Source organism: Takifugu rubripes, chromosome 14 (assembly GCF_901000725.2).
Source record: "Takifugu rubripes chromosome 14, fTakRub1.2, whole genome shotgun sequence".
Taxonomy (NCBI): Eukaryota; Metazoa; Chordata; class Actinopteri; order Tetraodontiformes; family Tetraodontidae; genus Takifugu; species Takifugu rubripes.
The window spans coordinates 8,674,631-8,680,906 of record NC_042298.1 but is presented as its reverse complement, the minus strand read 5'-3'; the positions used below and the strand labels follow the sequence as shown (position 1 = coordinate 8,680,906).

General features: G+C 44.4%; 1 long non-coding RNA gene across 5 annotated transcripts; it reads right to left on the bottom strand.

Moving 5' to 3' along the window:
* Window positions 1–562: 562 nt before the first annotated feature.
* On the bottom strand, window positions 563–4,155 carry LOC115252352 (uncharacterized). 5 transcript variants are annotated; one of them, XR_003890789.1, is made up of 5 exons: window positions 3,918–4,155; window positions 2,802–2,866; window positions 2,621–2,707; window positions 2,246–2,328; window positions 563–2,169 (listed from the first exon to the last, which is right to left on the bottom strand). It is a non-coding gene; the product is annotated as an uncharacterized lncRNA (long non-coding RNA). The 5 variants fall into 5 exon arrangements; XR_003890786.1 differs by lacking the exon at window positions 3,918–4,155 and adding an exon at window positions 3,769–3,909 and having other exon boundaries at window positions 2,788–2,866; XR_003890788.1 differs by lacking the exon at window positions 3,918–4,155 and adding an exon at window positions 3,769–3,909.
* Between the last annotated feature and the right edge of the window lie 2,121 nt (window positions 4,156–6,276).

Genomic DNA, 6,276 nt, shown 5'->3' with positions numbered 1-6,276 from the left:
ACTTGTGATTAGACGCAGAAAGCGCGGAGAATCATTCCTCTGTGCAGAGCTGCAGAGGCTCAATAGAAACTGCAGTTCTTTCATAGACATCACAGAGCTTTTTACCTATTTTGAACCAATTGTGTAGCACCTGCTTCTCTTTTGAGGGATTCTGCTCCCTTTCATTATGTTATTTTAAGCCGAAACACACAGCACAAAGTCTTAACCATGGAACATGCGATACCTCCACAACTACCCAAACAGCATGGGGAACATGAGGCTGTTGGGAATGAATAAACAGCCCATAATTACTGGCTGAAGGAACGCTATTGTCTGAAACCATTTGCATCACTGAGAAACTGAAATCCCCAAATCTATAAGACCATATTTACTGTGACCAGAAGGAAACCCATGCAATGTTATGTAACATTAGCTAGCAAATGATTAAGATATCTGGCACAGATTAAATGCCAAAGGGCTAACAATGACTAATTGTAATAATTTGTCCAGTAATGATGGGTGTTGCAAACTGACATTTTGTTTACTGACCCTTTATTGACAAGTTCTTTAATTGCAGCTGGATCGGCAGAACAGACCCAAACTGCGGCGGGAAGATTTATGTCCCCCAGAATAAGCCATGTAGCAGAGATGACAGGCACTTTGCAGCAAAACAGCCATGCCAGGATAATGCACAAGGTAGTGAAAAGTGTAATCCTGGGGTTAAAGTGAAGTCGACTGCAGCGTCTCTCTGGGGAGGGGGGTGTACAAGACAAAGTGATAGCGGAGGACACTGGCACATTGCAATTTCAGGTGGAACTGTTGTTGTCTTCCAGCGTGGGGATCTAGAGTTCAGCGGCGGATCTAAAGTGATGCAACAAACCATAACAAACACGATGCAGCCTGTCTAAAAATATGCTGTGTAATGAGACCATCAAGCATGGCGATGAGAGGCGATAGGCTGGAAAATCAGGGAAACACTGATGAAAAGTCCTGAAAGAAGAAGAAACCATCCGCTGGTGATGGTGCAGAGCACCAGCAGCAGCAACTCTCCCACTGCATTCATGCCAAAGAGCTTGGGTCAAGCACTTTTCTCCCACATCATACCGCTTTCTTCACCTCCAGCTCATTTCTTGCTGATTGCTGAGCTTCATTTTACTGATTGTGGTAAATGTTTCATACCGTATTGGAGGGGCTATGCCCGCAGGGATGGATTCCTTATGAAAAATGCATCCCGACAGCTGTCTTGGTCTGCCTCCACTCACACATAGGGCTCATCAAAGCTAGCAGGAAATCAATTGGAAAGCAACCGTATTCACAGCATAGGTGCGCAGTTTTCACTTTGGAAGGACTGACGGTTGAAAGATGGGGCTGAAATCACGGCTGCGCTTGCAAAGGTTTTAAGGAACTCGCCTACTTTGACATTGCCTGACATCCTTCACCTCTTGTTCCCAATGTAGAAGACTCAGTTGGGCTGCTTGTGGTGATGGGTTCGGGCGGGGTGGTTACAAGACAGATGTCACCTCCCCAAAAGAACACAAATTAACAAGCTCGTGTTTAAATCAAGAAATGTGATATTACCAGTGTTTACAATGAAACCAGTACACTCTACACACACACACATATGGATATATATGTGCCTGTGTGTGTGTCCTCAAATAAATCAACTAATTAACCGCAGAACAAAAATAAATCAGCAAACAGACATTCATTTGCATTTTCTTGAAAACAGTGAAATTAAATATGATTCAGGATCGACCAAAGACTGTGGATAGAATAATATTAGCTTTTATGACATTCAAACAAACACAGCAGTAATTGTGTGATTTTCTCTGCACTTTCATCTTCTGCTGGCCAAAAACACCATTACATTTAGTACATGGCCAACTGAATATCTATATATAGAAGACCATCTATATACTGTATATCTATTTGATAAAGATCATATGTCTTTCTACAAGCATAACATAGTGTTAACTAGCCTTTTATACACATCTATCTACATCTATCTGCTATCCATAATCCATCATCCATGATCCACAGACGTTTGATCCTAACTGGGTCTGTTGTCCATCCCTGTGTGGGTTTTCTCCAGGTGTTCTGGTTTCCTCCCATAGTCCACTGCTGCCTCTCACCCAGTGACTGTTGGGATAAACCCTTTCACGGGTCACTGATCTTCAGTCGCCATGGTTCCTATAATCGGTATTCACAAACCGCGTTAGGAAGCTTAGCATCGTTTTACTTACCAAGTCCTGTGAAATGTAAATACCTTCAGGTACTATCACAGGGCAGAATAACCCCACTGCGGTCGAACTGTCTGCAGAGTCCGGGGAGGTGAACGCCACGGACCTCCTTTAGTGAAGGTTGAAAATGTTATTTATTTTCCTTCTGCTATGGTGAGCAAGGTGAAGATCTCGCTGATTGGAATTGATTTTTGCCTCCCTCTTTTCTTTCACTTCTGTATTTCCATTGATTAATATTTATACATACATTTTAGTGTGAAGGAGGAAAGGATGCCCCCCCCCCCCCCGCGTGCGTGCGTTGCTGCCAAGAAGCTCATCACGTATTTATTATGTATCAGCAACCAGTTTCATTGTAATTAATGCATTGTTATGACTGATTAAAAAGAAGCATTCAGACTTACACTAAGCCTCAAAAGGTTGGATTTACATACTGTGTAAATGCCCTGCATGATCCGTATTTACATGTCAGCATCTCAGCCGTGTTGCTTCTGTAAAACAGAGGCCAGATCTGCCACATCTATCACGGACGAATAGAGAATGGCAGAAATAGCTTTCACTAGCTTTGTACCAGCTTCCTCTGACCTCCCTCTCCTTCCTGTGTCACACCGCAGAGTTGTCAGCGTGATCAGGAATGCCGAATAACACAACTGTAAAAGAATGCAAGGTTGGAGTGAGAGAAACTGACAGTGGAAGTTAGATAATAGTGTTGGAACAACATGAACTAGCATTTCTGCTAATGGCTTTGGGTGTGTTCTGTGGTGCCAGATGACTGTGGTTGAAATGATTAGGAAGGGATTAATAATACATCTGTCACGGAAACACAGAAATACAACATAACAGGGTAAATGGATGTAAACCCCCTGCTAATATGTTTTATTAAGCAATCTGAGCCATTTATTTCTTGTCGTATATGTGTGTGGAATGCAGAAGAGGACTTGCGTTAACAGCAGTACGTAAACACGGTCACGCTGGCAAAGACTTGACATGCACGATACAAGAAAAGCAGCCTGAGATCATAAACCTGCACCTGAAAGCCATCCCTGGTTTGATCCCCTTAGAAATGCCTCCAGCCCAAAACTGTGTAGAAATTCCTTGACCTTCAAAACAGTGCATGCATAGCAATTAGCTTTGTGTGGGTAAGTTATTCAGATGAAGCCTTCCTGCCCCAAAAACCTAATTTCCCCAATAGCAGCCTTCTCAGTCTGGTGATAATACAGTCTATCCCATTATGCTTTCACATCCACCCAGACGCCACAGTATGTTTTCATGTGTAATACGCTCACCGGTGGTATTTACAGACCTTTGCAAAGCCATTTTCACAGCACTGTTGAATTCTTCCGCATTTATCAGCATTAAAGCTTAGAATGTAAATCAGAGCGGCACAGGTTTCCTCAGAATGTTAAAGAACGAGCAACCCCAGATCCAGACTGTGCCGTGACGTGTTGTTCCTGGAGCTACATTGTGCCAAGGTGCACCCCACATTACCCTGTCATCGCGTGCACGTGTGAATAAACAGCATGTAATCCTCGCAGCCGTAATGATAACTTACCCATTAGGCCATCGAGTGTTGCATTAAACCCGCTAAAGCACATCTATCAATCAAAGTGAATATCGATTGGCAAACCATCCACACGCCGTCGCCGTCATGAATGTGTTTACCGTGGTGCGTTTATTGTTAACTGTATATCAGTGTTCTACCTGGAGGTGGAAGGATGTCCCGAGTGGCGGAGGACACCACGGTGCCATTTATAGCACAGTAATATGCTGCCTTCTTGAGGGTAACGACCCTCCTGAGGTGGGTGAAGCCATTCGGACATAACGACACGGGTTAAAAAAAAGCCTTCGACGCAATCACGCTGACACGTCCGCGGCGGAGTATTTTCATCTCTCTTCCCTCTGTTGGTCCCTAATAAACAATTGATTCGATTGGAATGTTCTGGCCTAACAAATTTGAGATTTATTTTCCCTCCCAGTATCTGCTCCTTGATAACAACAAGGTAAATTATTTGTTGATGACTGCGGATGGGGGGGGGGGGGAGGAGGCTGGAGTCAATCAGTTTCTAGATAGAAACTGGATGCAACAAATCCGAACGGGATATAGACAATCTGTCTCAGGGGACAAAGCAGTAGGACGGACAGACAGCTGGTGGTGTTTGCAGCATGCCAAATGTGTTTTGGTGATTCTCGTTCTCACGGAGCCTTTTCCCCGGCGTGATGAGAGCGGCCGGAGTCGCCCTTTAATGGAGACCCTGCGAACCAAAGCAGCCGTCGACAACTTTCATCAAAAGGCAAGAAATGAACTCGCCACGTTGCGCAGGGCCACGGTTCAAAAAGCTTTTACCGTGATGCCGCGCCAACTCCGACCATTTACATTCCACGTGGCTTTAACCCAGCGAGCTGCCACACAGGCGGGATCACATGAACACACTCGAGAAGCGAGAAAAGGGGAATAAATCCATTCGCTACAGGAAGAATCAAGACTTTTTTTACTGTCCTGCAGAGACATGATTCCATCTTTCTGCGCTGTATTATTATATATTTTGTTCACACAGATGAGCATCCCCATGAAACTGTGCTGTGATGTCTCCACCAGCTCTTGCATACCATTACTCACGCCACCATCCATAGTGTGCAGGCCAGGCGCCCTCGGAGGGGGCGGCGGAGAAATGTCTCAACGCATGGTGGAACATGTGCTTTGTGTATATGTGCACATGTTCCAATGTGCTTTCTGAGCACTCATTTCCACTGTCGAATAAACACGCAGAGACACACGAATCTGGAGGAAACGCCCCCCCCCCCACACACACACACACGCACACGCACACACACACATCATCCCCACCACCGCTTTAAAGGCGAAGCAAGCAAATGTCACGTCACCTGGGACTTAAAGGGTCACAGCGGAGCCGTGAATTGTGGTCTCGATTTACAGAACAATCATTACATTTTCTATGAAAGGCCATCACCGTGACTACATTTACCATCAACCGTCACTGTGGAGACACGGGCTGGCTAAATTGGATCTAGCCCGTGGAGAATACGGCTATTTATACCGGTATCACGAGACCAAGAATCAATCCAAAGTGGAGCTGCCTGCGAAGTGCAGAAACAATCCCAGCTCTGAATGGGCTGGAACACTTCAACAATAAAGTGCACTTCAAATGAAATGAGGCAATCCCGAAAGTTCTGCCACTCAATGCTTTCTTTTTCTTTCTTTCTTTCTCTTACACATTAGGCTCGCTCGGGACCATCCATGCGCCGGAATATTTCTATCTGCTTTGGCAAATTAAAAAACACGAGAAACAAAACCTGGAGCTCAGTTTCAGCCTCAGTGAGCTCTAATAACTGGGCGCAGTGAAGAGACGCAACTGCAAACCAGTGTAATATTGCATCAAACCACAAGAGGGGGAGGCACCACCTGTTTTATTCCCAGTGGCTCAACATCAGAACAGGTTTGCATGACTGGCTTTTTTTTTTCTTTTTCTTTTTTTTTAAATGTAAAGTGCACCCAGATGAAGACAGGCATTGCTGTGTCATCTGGCCTGGAAGTAAATTCTTGGATCAAAAAAGAGGGGAGGCGCTGGACACATTAAATGCGAGGATAACGCAAATCAGCAGAGGTCTGAACCAGACCAGTTTGATAACAGCTATAAACCCAAAGGCTGGCAGTGACATGCTCCACTGACTGCAGTCTGTCATATAAATATGCTAGACTTTTGCATGTATGTCTGCTATCTGCCTGTATCTCTATTTTACAGCAGTAATTTAGATTTAAATCGTGAAATGAAGGACGGGGATGTGTAGTGTCACTTCCCGACCAGTAGGGGGAAATAAATGCATATTAAGTGGGTGAGCTTTGCTGCGGTAGGACCCGCCTCTTTTCAATAAATCAATAAATACATTCATTCAACCTACCAATGTTACAGAACTGCTAAACGCCAACGACAATGTTGTGTCTTAATGACTATTATTTCATTAATGATATATTAGAAATTTGAAAACCTGTCAAAAGAGCCAGTCAAATTCCATATCACACAGCCCAGCTCTCTATTCTCCA